Here is a 14638-nt window from a genome sequence, read left to right as displayed (position 1 = left end):
TTTGTGTAACACAACTTGATGGCCAATATGATAAGTTGTTACACACAGTTTAACAGTGGAGGCCCAAAAGTTTATAACTGTGTGTGTTATTGTTGCCCCTGTCACCTTGTACCCATATAACTTAATGTGCACAAAAGAGAAATAGGGCATATATCTAGAAGTAGCAACCAGATAAACAGATTGAGACTAACACTTCAGGGAAGACAAACAGTGCTTACATGACTAGTGGACATAGGTAAATAGGTCTTGCGGTTAAGTCACAATATAGATAGGCAGTTCTTATTGTAGGGCTAAAGCATAGGGCATAGTACATACGACCTGTATCCAGTGGAGTAAAGCGGTCTGTCCCTGAAGCAGAGTGAGCGGAAACAATTGTACAGGCGGTAGGTGCAGATGAGCGGAGCAGCCTGTTCTCTGAGCGCGGTGACCAGGGAGAGCTGTACAAGCGGCTACAGCTGATGACGTCACACGCGCCGGCTCTGACCCGCTGTGAGGATGTGTGTGCTGCAGCGCAGCACAGGAGAGAAGCTGACAGCTTACCGGTGAGTGAGCTGAGCGGGTGGGAAGTTGACTTAACACAGGCTGTACTTGAGGTGCTGCTGAGGCTAACCCAGGTAGAAGGTTAGGAAAATCTGCAGGCTGAAGTAGTAGGATACACTTGCAGGATGGTGTATCAAAAATAGGTATCGTACATAGGCTTGGAGTCTTGAGTCAGAAGTTGCAGATGCATGCAATTGGACGAAATAACCAAGCAATGTGTATATGAAAGGGAGGTGCTTATATAGCACTAATGTGAGTTAGAGAGGGAACCTCTTAAAGGTACAGTACAGTGGAAGGAACCCTGACAGAGTCCCCCCCAAGGAAACCACTGCGAGGTTTCAAGGAACCGGCCTCTCTGGATTACGACGATGAAACAGAGATACAAGTCGAGGAGCAGAGACGTTCGTGGCGGGTTCCCATGAATCTTCTGAAGCATCAAAACCCTTCCAATGAATTAGATATTCCAAACGACCACTCCTGAGCCTAGAGTCCAGGATGCTATGAACCTCATAATCAATGTTGTCGGTCAAGTTTTGGTTAGCAAGATCGACTATGTGATCGGAAGCTGGAGATTCACAGAGTTTGATGAGGGACACATGAAAAGTTGGATGAATTCGGTAGTTATCTGGCAGCTTCAAGGTGACAGTAACTGGATTCGGCAGTGCCACTATCGGAAAAGGTCCTATGAAAAGTCTAGCTAGCTTTTTGGAAGGTAAATGGAGCTTTAGGTTTTTTGTGGATAGCCAAACAGTTTGGTCTATTTGGTATTCCGGTTGTTGTCTGTGACGAAGATCGTAGTGTTTTTTATAAGACGCTTGAGCATGTCTGATGTTGACTTCTATGACGGTAAATGCTTGTGAGATGTCATTTACAGTGTCGTTCACTTGAGGGCAGGTGGATTCTAGGGAGCATATGGTTTCTGGGATGAATACCGTTGTTGATGAAGAATGGACTAAGCTTGGTTGAGGCATTAGGAGTGTTGTTATATGCAAATTCTGCCAACGGGAGGAATGTGTACCAGGAATCCTGTTGCTGGGAACAGTAGCAACGGAGGTACTGTTCCAACCACTGGTTGGTCTTTTCCGTTTGTCCGTTGCACTGAGGATGATATGATGTGGTAAGTTTTTGCGTTATTTGTAAAGCTATTCATAATTGCTTCCAGAATTTTGATGTGAACTGAGAACCCCTGTCTGTGAGTATACTGGTTGGAATACCATGAAGACGGATGATTTCTCTGATGAAAAGTTGGGAGGTCAAGGATGCACTGGGAACGGAGGTAGTTGGAATGAAGTGTGCCATTTTGGAGAACATATCAACCACAACCATTATACAAGTGTATGACGATGAGTTAGGTAAATCCACAATGAAATCAAGGGAGACATCAGTCCATGGCCTGTTTGGTATTGGATTAGGTTGTAGCAATCCTACAGGTCTCATATGGGATGGTTTTGAACTGGAGCAGATAATAAATTGGGAGATATAGTGTTTGACGTATGGCACCAAAGAGGGCCACCAGTAAGATCGTTTCACTAAAGCTAGAGTTTTGTGGATCCCTAAATGTCCTGCCAATGGAGAATCATGGACGGAATTCAAAATGGTATTTCTTAAGTCAGGTGGAATGTATAGAAGATGGTTATGATAATACAAACCATCGGTAGCCTTTTGTAGTAGATTAATTGGTTTAGAAGAATCACTTTCTTGTGAAGATTTAATTTCTAATGGCTTTAAGATGAGGGAAGCTATAATGTTTTCTTTCGGTATCACAGTAGAAGGAAGGTTTTCCGTGTCAGGTTTTTGGTACATTCTTGACAGGCCGTCTGCCTTGGCGTTTTTGGATCCGGGCCTATAAGTAATGACATATTGGAATCATGAGAAATAAAGACTCCACCTGAGTTGTCGTGATGAGAGGGTCCTGTTCGTATGGAGGTATTGCAAATTCTTGTGATCAGTGAGTATAACTATAGGGTGTGTAGAACCCTCTAGGAGATGACGCCAATGGTCGAAGGAGCTCTTTATCGCCAACAGCTCTTTTTCCCCAACGGGGTAATTGAGTTCAGCGGGTGTCATCACCCTTGAGAAAAAAGCTACCGGGTGAATGGGTTCTTTAAAAGACTTCCTCTGAGAGAGGATAGCTCCTAAGGCAAACTCAGAGGCATCGACTTCCAAAATAAACTGTAAATTGGTGTCGGGGAACTGAAGTATAGGAGAGGTGGTAAATCGATTTTTTAGGGTATCAAAAACCTGTTGAGTAAGTTGTGACCAATGAAACTTATTGTGCAATTTTGTGAGGTCTGATAGTGGTTTACTCAATGCAGCAAATTTATGAATGAACTTGCGGTAGAAATTTGCAAACCCAAGGAAGCATTGTACATCTTTTTTACACTTAGGGGTAGGCCAATGTTTAATACAATTGACTTTAGTTTCCTCCATTTTAATTCCAGTGGAGGTGATGTGATAACCCAAAAAGGATTCCTGGTTTACATGAAATAAACATTTCTCGAGTTTGGCGTAAAGGCTATGTGTACATAACCGGTTAAGGACTGTTGTGACATGTTGGATATGATCCTGCATATTCTGTGAGTATATCAGAATGTCATCTAGGTACACTACAATGTAGACATCCATAATGTCACGAAAAATATCATTGATAAAATTTTGGAATGTAGCCGGGGCATTGCAGAGTCCGAATGGCATAACAACATACTCGAATAACCCGTAGCGGGTTCTAAATGCTGTTAGCCACTCGTCGCCGGCACAAATTCTGATGAGGTTATATGCGCCTCTTAGGTCCAATTTTGTGAAGACCTGGGCACCACGTAACCTCTCTATGAGTTCTGGGATTAGTGGAAGTGGGTACCTATTTTCTATTGTTCTTTTATTGAGTTCCCTGTAATCGATAATGGGCCTGAGTGAGTCATCTTTGTTTCTTACAAAGAAAATACCAGCACCAGCTGGTGAAGTGGAAGGTCTGATAAATCCTTTCTCGAGATTTTCCTGCAAGTAATGTTTTAGATGATCCAACTCAGGTTTCGATAGTGGATAAATATGACCGTAGGGTATAGTAGACCCTGGTAATAACTCAATTGGACAGTCATATACTCTGTGTGGAGGTAGAGATTGTGCTTCTTTTTTACTAAAAACGTCAGAATAATCTACATAACAATTAGGTAGTGTAGGTTCAGACAATACTGAGATATGATGTGTGGTGTAACAGTTTTTTACACAATATGTAGATGGTAGTGAGATGGAAAGGTCACTCCAATTTAGTGTAGGTTGGTGTGTCTTTAACCAGGATATACCTAATATGAGAGGGAACATCGGGGAGGTAATTACGTTAAAGGTTATGGTTTCTTTATGACCAGTAGTGGTACACATGATTAATTGTACGGTTTGTTGAATAACTGGACCTGAGGAGAGAGGAGAACCATCAACAACGTTAAATGAGACAGGAGAAGACTTTGCAACAACAGGTATTTTATTGGCCCTTACATACTCGAGGTCAATGAAATTACCACACACTCCTGTATCAATGAGAGCTTCAGTTTTGACCCTGCGACGATGCCACTGTAAGGAGAGAGATAAGAAAAAATAAGCGCTATTCTTGTCCTTAAGCTTATGATAGCTTATGCTGTCTCTTGACCTACCGGACTTTTGCTTTAACAAAAGGGGGCAAGCTTTAACTTCATGGTCTCTTGAGGCGCAGTACATGCAGAGATTCAGAAGGCGCCTTCTGTTTTTCTCTTGTTGAGTAAGGGGACCCTTGATTATACCAATCTCCATTGGAGTCTCCACATCATGTTCTTTATGAGTAACTGGTGATGTGAGTTTCCTTGGAGTGACGGAATGACCTGCCTTCTCATGTCGGCGCTCCCTGATCCTTCTATCAATGGTGATTGAAAGGGTGTATAAATCTTCAAGGGATGTGGGGATGCCAATCCTAGATAGCTCATCTTTGATGTCATCTGATAAGCCTAACCGAAAATGGTTCTTCAAGGAGGGTTCATTCCATTGGGAATCCCTTGCATGAATCTTGAACTGGGCAATGTAATCCTCTACAGGTTGCCTGTTCTGTTTCAATGCTCTAATAGAAGCTTCGGCTGAGCTTTGCTTAAAGGGGTCATCGTATAGTGATGACATCTCCTTTAAAAAGTCATCTAAGGAATTCAAAATGGGATCTTGAATCTCGTAGTAAGTGTCAGCCCACGCACAGGGCTCAGCCCTAAGAAATGATATGATAGTAAGGACTTTCAATCTGTCAGTCCTGTAAGTGTTTGGTTTTAACTCAAACAGCAGGAGACAAGAGTTTTTGAACTCCCTGAACAGAGTCCTGTTTCCTGAAAATTTTTCGGGCAGACTGACCTGGGGATCAGGTGCCTGTACAGAGGGGTTACCCTTGGTGTTGTATAAGTCTCTTAGACAAGTTTTAACAGTTTCATTATCACTCTGTAAATCTCTTACATTCTGTGTAAGACTATCAATACGCTGAGTCATATTAGCAATTTGATCTGCTACTTCCTCAGAGGTCATGTTGGCTTGGTTATTATGTCAAATTCTTTAAGATCTATTAACCTCTGTTTTGTGTAACACAACTTGATGGCCAATATGATAAGTTGTTACACACAGTTTAACAGTGGAGGCCCAAAAGTTTATAACTGTGTGTGTTATTGTTGCCCCTGTCACCTTGTACCCATATAACTTAATGTGCACAAAAGAGAAATAGGGCATATATCTAGAAGTAGCAACCAGATAAACAGATTGAGACTAACACTTCAGGGAAGACAAACAGTGCTTACATGACTAGTGGACATAGGTAAATAGGTCTTGCGGTTAAGTCACAATATAGATAGGCAGTTCTTATTGTAGGGCTAAAGCATAGGGCATAGTACATACGACCTGTATCCAGTGGAGTAAAGCGGTCTGTCCCTGAAGCAGAGTGAGCGGAAACAATTGTACAGGCGGTAGGTGCAGATGAGCGGAACAGCCTGTTCTCTGAGCGTGGTGACCAGGGAGAGCTGTACAAGCGGCTACAGCTGATGACGTCACACGCGCCGGCTCTGACCCGCTGTGAGGATGTGTGTGCTGCAGCGCAGCACAGGAGAGAAGCTGACAGCTTACCGGTGAGTGAGCTGAGCGGATGGGAAGTTGACTTAACACAGGCTGTATTTGAGGTGCTGCTGAGGCTAACCCAGGTAGGAGGTTAGGAAAATCTGCAGGCTGAAGTAGTAGGATACACGTGCAGGATGGTGTATCAAAAATAGGTATCGTACATAGGCTTGGAGTCTTGAGTCAGAAGTTGCAGATGCATGCAATTGGATGAAATAACCAAGCAATGTGTATATGAAAGGGAGGTGCTTATATAGCACTAATGTGAGTTAGAGAGGGAACCTCTTAAAGGTACAGTACAGTGGAAGGAACCCTGACAGAGTCCCCCCCCCAAGGAAACCACAGCGAGGTTTCAAGGAACTGGCCTCTCTGGATTACGACGATGAAACAGAGATACAAGTCGAGGAGCAGAGACGTTCGTGGCGGGTTCCCATGAATCTTCTGAAGCATCAAAACCCTTCCAATGAATTAGATATTCCAAATGACCACTCCTGAGCCTAGAGTCCAGGATGCTATGAACCTCATAATCAATGTCATCGGTCAAGTTTTGGTTAGCAAGATCGACTATGTGATCGGAAGCTGGAGATTCACAGGGTTTGATGAGGGACACATGAAAAGTTGGATGAATTCGGTAGTTATCTGGCAGCTTCAAGGTGACAGTTACTGGATTCGGCAGTGCCACTATCGGAAAAGGTCCTATGAAAAGTCTAGCTAGCTTTTTGGAAGGTAAATGGAGCTTTAGGTTTTTTGTGGATAGCCAAACAGTTTGGCCTATTTGGTATTCCGGTTGTTGTCTGTGACGAAGATCGTAGTGTTTTTTATAAGACGCTTGAGCATGTCTGATGTTGTTTCTATGATGGTAAATGCTTGTGAGATGTCATTTACAGTGTCGTTCACTTGAGGGCAAGTGGATTCGATTCTAGGGAGCATATGGTTTCTGGGATGAATACCGTTGTTGATGAAGAATGGACTAAACTTGGTTGAGGCATTAGGAGTGTTGTTATATGCGAATTCTTCCAACGGGAGGAATGTGTACCAGGAATCCTGTTGCTGGGAACAGTAGCAACGGAGGTACTGTTCCAACCACTGGTTGGTCTTTTCCGTTTGTCCGTTGCACTGAGGATGATATGATGTGGTAAGTTTTTGCGTTATTTGTAAAGCTACTCATAATTGCTTCCAGAATTTTGATGTGAACTGAGAACCCCTGTCTGTGAGTATACTGGTTGGAATACCATGAAGACGGATGATTTCTCTGATGAAAAGTTGGGAGGTCAAGGATGCACTGGGAACGGAGGTAGTTGGAATGAAGTGTGCCATTTTGGAGAACATATCAACCACAACCATTATACAAGTGTATGACGATGAGTTAGGTAAATCCACAATGAAATCAAGGGAGACATCAGTCCATGGCCTGTTTGGTATTGGATTAGGTTGTAGCAATCCTACAGGTCTCATATGGGATGGTTTTGAACTGGAGCAGATAATACATTGGGAGATATAGTGTTTGACGTATGGCACCAAAGAGGGCCACCAATAAGATCGTTTCACTAAAGCTAGAGTTTTGTGGATCCCTAGATGTCCTGCCAATGGAGAATCATGGATGGAATTCAGAATGGTATTTCTTAAGTCAGGTGGAATGTATAGAAGATGGTTATGATAATACAAACCATCGGTAGCATTTTGTAGTAGATTAATTGGTTTAGAAGAATCACTTTCTTGTGAAGATTTAATTTCTAATGGCTTTAAGATGAGGGAAGCTATAATGTTTTCTTTCGGTATCACAGTAGAAGGAAGGTTTTCCGTGTCAGGTTTTTGGTACATTCTTGACAGGCCGTCTGCCTTGGCGTTTTTGGATCCGGGCCTATAAGTAATGACATATTGGAATCGTGAGAAATAAAGACTCCACCTGAGTTGTTGTGATGAGAGGGTCCTGTTCGTATAGAGGTATTGCAAATTCTTGTGATCAGTGAGTATAACTATAGGGTGTGTAGAACCCTCTAGGAGATGACGCCAATGGTCGAAGGAGCTCTTTATCGCCAACAGCTCTTTTTCCCCAACGGGGTAATTGAGTTCAGCGGGTGTCATCACCCTTGAGAAAAAAGCTACCGGGTGAATGGGTTCTTTAAAAGACTTCCTCTGAGAGAGGACAGCTCCTAAGGCAAACTCAGAGGCATCGACTTCCAAAATAAACTGTAAATTGGTGTCGGGGAACTGAAGTATAGGAGCGGTGGTAAATCGATTTTTTAGGGTATCAAAAACCTGTTGAGTAAGTTGTGACCAATGAAACTTATTGTGCAATTTTGTGAGGTCTGATAGTGGTTTACTCAATGCAGCAAATTTATGAATGAACTTGCGGTAGAAATTTGCAAACCCAAGGAAGCGTTGTCTTTTTTACACTTAGGGGTAGGCCAATGTTTAATACAATTGACTTTAGTTTCCTCCATTTTAATTCCAGTGGAGGTGATGTGATAACCCAAAAAGGATTCCTGGTTTACATGAAATAAACATTTCTCGAGTTTGGCATAAAGGCTATGTGTACGTAACCGGTTAAGGACTGTTGTGACATGTTGGATATGATCCTGCATATTCTGTGAGTATATCAGAATGTCATCTAGGTACACTACAATGTAGACATCCATAATGTCACGAAAAATATCATTGATAAAATTTTGGAATGTAGCCGGCGCATTGCAGAGTCCGAATGGCATAACAACATACTCGAATAACCCGTAGCGGGTTCTAAATGCTGTTAGCCACTCGTCGCCGGCACGAATTCTGATGAGGTTATATGCGCCTCTTAGGTCCAATTTTGTGAAGACCTGGGCACCACGTAACCTCTCTATGAGTTCTGGGATTAGTGGAAGTGGGTACCTATTTTTTATTGTTCTTTTATTGAGTTCCCTGTAATCGATAATGGGCCTGAGTGAGTCATCTTTGTTTCTTACAAAGAAAATACCAGCACCAGCTGGTGAAGTGGAAGGTCTGATAAATCCCTTCTCGAGATTTTCCTGCAAGTAATGTTTTAGATGATCCAACTCAGGTTTCGATAGTGGATAAATATGACCGTAGGGTATAGTAGACCCTGGTAATAACTCAATTGGACAGTCATATACTCTGTGTGGAGGTAGAGATTGTGCTTCTTTTTTACTAAAAACGTCAGAATAATCTACATAACAATTAGGTAGTGTAGGTTCAGACAATACTGAGATATGATGTGTGGTGTAACAGTTTTTTACACAATATGTAGATGGTAGTGAAATGGAAAGGTCACTTCAATTTAGTGTAGGTTGGTGTGTCTTTAACCAGGATATACCTAATATGAGAGGGAACATCAGGGAGGTAATTACGTTAAAGGTTATGGTTTCTTTATGACCAGTAGTGGTACACATGATTAAGGGTACGGTTTGTTGAATAACTGGACCTGAGGAGAGAGGAGAACCATCAACAACGTTAAATGAGACAGGAGAAGACTTTGCAACAACAGGTATTTTATTGGCCCTTACATACTCGAGGTCAATGAAATTACCACACACTCCTGTATCAATGAGAGCTTCAGTTTTGACCCTGCGACGATGCCACTGTAAGGAGAGAGATAAGAAAAAATAAGCGCTATTCTTGTCCTTCAGGTTATGATAGCTTATGCTGTCTCTGGACCTACCGGACTTTTGCTTTAACAAAAGGCGGCAAGCTTTAACTTCATGGTCTCTTGAGGCGCAGTACATGCAGAGATTCAGAAGGCGCCTTCTGTTTTTCTCTTGTTGAGTAAGGGGACCCTTGATTACACCAATCTCCATTGGAGTCTCCACATCATGTTCTTTATGAGTGTTAGGTGTCCTCCCCTTCAGGGGGTAAGTGTCAGTGCAGGCCAAAGCCTGGGGCCTAGTGTACCACCTGAGGCATATGTAGATTACCTGATAAGGGCCCCTTAGAATGACTCAGACCACGCAGCATTATGATCGAAAGCCAATTCTGTTTATTGCACAGTGCAAGCCTTTCTTATAGTAACATACAGGGTTAAGGGGATGACACGTTAGGACCGCGTCATCTTACACAAATATACAGAGCAAAGTACAAGGAAAAACTGGAACATGAGTTTCTCATAACAATACTTACAGAGTCATAACAAACTACCATCTGCGGAAACAACAAGGTCTCTGGACCATCTTGTCTACATTATCTTATTCTATCTTATTTCTGGGCGTCTGGCCAGGGTACATTGGCAAGGCTGAACAGCTAAGGAAACTATCATAACCCAGTATAATAAAGTCTATTCATTACAAAATGGCTGCGAGGAACAAGATGGCTGCGAATAACAAGATGGCTGCCATCAGGTTCATATTACCCCTAACATACCATCCTTTTATTCTAACAGAATAACATAAAAAATAGACAAGCATAGAAAATTAGTAAAGCCTTATATTATGGTAACAGAATTCTGTGAGAATACTAAAGAGAAAAATATTCCTGTGTCGTTATATACTCTTATAGGATAATTGTCACTGCATATAGGTACAGCCCCTCCAATACCTTTCATCTAACTTCGAGCCTTCCCAAAACTACCGGTCTACCGGCACAGAGACCCAACCAGCCCCCCATCTACCCCCAAACAACGCTGCATCGTCTATCTCTCCACCTGCATTGCTAGCACCCCCCAATATGTCCAACAGTTCCTTTTCCACAGTAAAGCATGACATAGCAACAGCACAACTGTCTCTAGGTGGCCTCTGAATACTTTAAGAACAGTCTTTGTCCATTTGAGAGCGCTGCACCTTGACACTTTGCTATAATACAGTTCTCAGGGGTGTGATCAACCTGCGCTGGGAAAGTTACCAATAAACCACTGGGTAAATGGAGTATCCTCAAACTCCACAGAGAGAAATACAATCATACAATAGTAATAAGGATATTACTATAATAACCCTTGGCGCTAACGTGTAGCTAAAATTGGTAATGCAGAGGTTCTAATTATTGTATAGTATAAACAATAAATTACCTTGGTGCAAATGGAAATGATAATTCCTTGCAAAAATGTGAAAACTGGGTAGTTGATTATGGGATGCGCTTAAGGATGAACAAGAGTAATGGTGCAAGTAAAAAATAAACAAATTTTATTACAATCTTAATCGTGCACAGAAATATTTTTTAAAACAAAATTTAAAAGACACTCTGATCAGGCGTTTGACAATGTAGTATCAATAAAAATCCCTAAAAACCTCAAAATAAAATTGCATAAAAGAAATAACAATAAAACAACAATGAGACAATCACTATCACAAATGGTTAATTTGAGATAGAGAACAAAGATCCCATTGGAAACCAAGGAAGATCCACGTCAGCTGGAAGTTAGTGGTATTTTAACCGGAGCTGTAACGAGATGAGATCCAAATGAACAGACAGGAAGAGAGCCAAAATTTAAGGTGTTCACTTATTACTTACACCGAAAATGCTCTATGAAGTCCCAGCTGTCTCTCTATAGCGGTCCTGGATTAGATCACTGCTGGATGGATCCCCGAAATGAAGGAAAACCTCTTGTCTTTTACAATCCGTATCAGCAATCACGCCAGATAAACCAAAGGTGGAACGATATCCTAGAGCAAGCTTCTTTTAATCCTTTGAGATTGATAAACCAGGGTTATGTGGATTGCATCAGTTGATTCTCTTCCGCAAAAACTTTGTTCTTGGTTCAAATAGAGTCTTTCATGTGGTTTTTCTTAACATTGTTATAGGAATTACTGCCTTTAAAATGTCAATGGGTTTCACCCAGTTCTGGGCTTTTCAAGTAATTCCTATAACAATGTTAAGAAAAACCACATGAAAGACTCTATTTGAACCAAGAACAAAGTTTTTGCGGAAGAGAATCAACTGATGCAATCCACATAACCCTGGTTATATTGTGACCAGCATCTAACATCGACTTTCACCATCCTGTAACTGATGTGACTTCTTGCGTGTTTCAAACACTAAGAGCAAGCACTACAAACAAGTCTTTTATCAATCTCAAAGGATTAAAAGAAGCTTGCTCTAGGATATCGTTCCACCTTTGGTTTATCTGGCGTGATTGCTGATACGGATTGTAAAAGACAAGAGGTTTTCCTTCATTTCGGGGATCCATCCAGCAGTGATCTAATCCAGGACCGCTATAGAGAGACAGCTGGGACTTCATAGAGCATTTTCGGTGTAAGTAATAAGTGAACACCTTAAATTTTGGCTCTCTTCCTGTCTGTTCATTTGGATCTCATCTCGTTACAGCTCCGGTTAAAATACCACTAACTTCCAGCTGACGTGGATCTTCCTTGGTTTCCAATGGGATCTTTGTTCTCTATCTCAAATTAACCATTTGTGATAGTGATTGTCTCATTGTTGTTTTATTGTTATTTCTTTTATGCAATTTTATTTTGAGGTTTTTAGGGATTTTTATTGATACTACATTGTCAAACGCCTGATCAGAGTGTCTTTTAAATTTTGTTTTAAAAAATATTTCTGTGCACGATTAAGATTGTAATAAAATTTGTTTATTTTTTACTTGCACCATTACTCTTGTTCATCCTTAAGCGCATCCCATAATCAACTACCCAGTTTTCACATTTTTGCAAGGAATTATCATTTCCATTTGCACCAAGGTAATTTATTGTTTATACTATACAATAATTAGAACCTCTGCATTACCAATTTTAGCTACACGTTAGCGCCAAGGGTTATTATAGTAATATCCTTATTACTATTGTATGATTGTATAATACAGTTCTCCAACAGTTCATTTGCAGTAGGGGTGCTTATCCACGATTCTTCCGCAGGGAGATACTGGAAATCTGATGGTTTGTTCATGGGGTAGACAAGGCAACCAGTGGATACCCATGGCAAGCAAACACTCGAGTCACAGGGAGTCTAGGAAGCAAACAGAAACAGTACAGGATGAGTACACACCGCAATACAATCACAATTATTTCCAAATAAAACGTCACTTTCATCCTATGTCATTTAAAATCAAACAAAACATTGTTGATATATAATACAAATTAAATACATTGATATTTCTCAGAGAATAATTTACAACTTCTCTATACACTTTTAAATGATACTTCATGAATACTACGCAAGTGAAAACCTGTCAGACTTCATCAAGGGCCTGAATGGTTATGCTAAAACTTATGCTAAGGCCTGCCCTGTAGCAAAAATGGAAAAAAAGAAAACAGTCAATAAAAATAAATGAATTTCTTTACACTGTCATTTTGAACTTCTAAAAATAAAAGAACCTCGTGTTGCTTTATTCTGGATGGCTGCTATCTATAATGTTTATAATTCTCCAACCATGATCCTAATATTCAACAATCTCATCTGATATAAACACTACTAGTTTACTAATTATTTTATGCAACCTAAATTCTCTCACACTCCTGTATGAGGAAAGCATACAAACACAACATCATTTAAAACTACAAGTTCTTTTAAAGGTAAACACATCTTTATGATAAGAATTACTCTCTTTGACAAACATCAGGAATGACCAAATTCATTTTGCAGATACCATACTAATTAATAAAAGGGAAAAATACATTTGCTTTCATAACCCATAATTATGCTATTCCCTGAACAAACATTTCTCTGTATATTTACTATAAACTTCTAGCTTAGACGTGTCCTCCTTATGTTCTAAAGGGTGAAGGGTCTAAGATATTATGCTATGTTGCAGCATTTTCCTTAAACCTATTTTCTTATACTCAGTGGGCCATTCAATAGAGTACAATACTGTGAAGTTCACAGTTACCTTTGTCTAAAAATTACTTTGTTAAGCACATAAACTACAATGTGCACTAATACCAATGAAGCATATGATTTCTTAGACCAAATATGATCAATAAAAATAAAACAAACACAAAACAAGCAATATAAGGAATGGAGTTAAAACAATACTCCCCTAATTTAATTGGTTGACCCTGTAACAGCATAACAGGACCTCCATATCGAGCGGTAAGGCACAGTCCAGAGAAGGATAGTCTTTATGTCCTGAAGACACACATCAGAGGAAACAGTCATAGATTACCCAGAGTCCAGTTCTGGGGCTGGTACCAGCATGCAAAGCAAAGAATGTATCCAAAGATAGTTCAGTAACTTGTTTTTTTTGGGTTTTTTTACTGCAGTATGGTGGTTAAAACAAGCTTGACAAAAGGTCTTTCATCTTCCTCTTTTCTTTCTTTAAAGGTTTACTTGCTTTCAATCTTTAATCTTTTGAAGAGTGCACTTATGGAATTTTGCCTGTACAGATTTCACCTAAATATGGAAACTCAAAAATAATTCAGTTAGTGTCTTTTAATCTCTGAAGACAGCTTCATGATCTCATCCTGCAAATACAAATATAGTGTTAAGAACCAAATAGAAAAATAAAACATTTTAGGCCTCTGAAATATGAGAGCAAGATACAACACAGAAAGACAATAAAAAGATCGAATCCACCAGGGAGGGAAAAAAAAGTGGTGTGTGGGTGTACAGGCTCCCAATGAAGGAAAGTTCTAGACAATCCTAGGGACGTAGTGCATCCTGCATAGGGGTAAGACAAGGAAATTTTAGGGCACAGCTGGTGGTTAGACAATAACATTGTACGAGGAGATTCAAAACGTTTTAGGTTCACCTCCTAAAAGCAATCACCCCCATTACATAACGATATTCATCAATACTCATCAATACTTCCCCCATGTTTGCGTGAAACATCTCATGTGACACGCAAACACAAGATAACAAGAAACTAAACGCAAATCATGCACTCCACTCATGCAGAGACACTGACTCGCATAGTAAGTAGTACATACATAAAGTATGTACCGTCTTACTGTTGCTTAAAATTGCTGCTCTATCTGAATCATGAAAGAAAAAAAAATTGGGTTTCATATCCCTTTAAGAACCAGGGCTGTTTTCTGCGGTGTTTGTGTTTAGCTGTAATTTTCCTCTTACTCATTTACTGTACCCACACATATTATATACTACTAAAAAAAATATTATA

Source organism: Bombina bombina, chromosome 4 (assembly GCF_027579735.1).
Source record: "Bombina bombina isolate aBomBom1 chromosome 4, aBomBom1.pri, whole genome shotgun sequence".
NCBI lineage: Eukaryota > Metazoa > Chordata > Amphibia > Anura > Bombinatoridae > Bombina > Bombina bombina.
Note: the sequence above shows the minus strand (reverse complement) of the source record.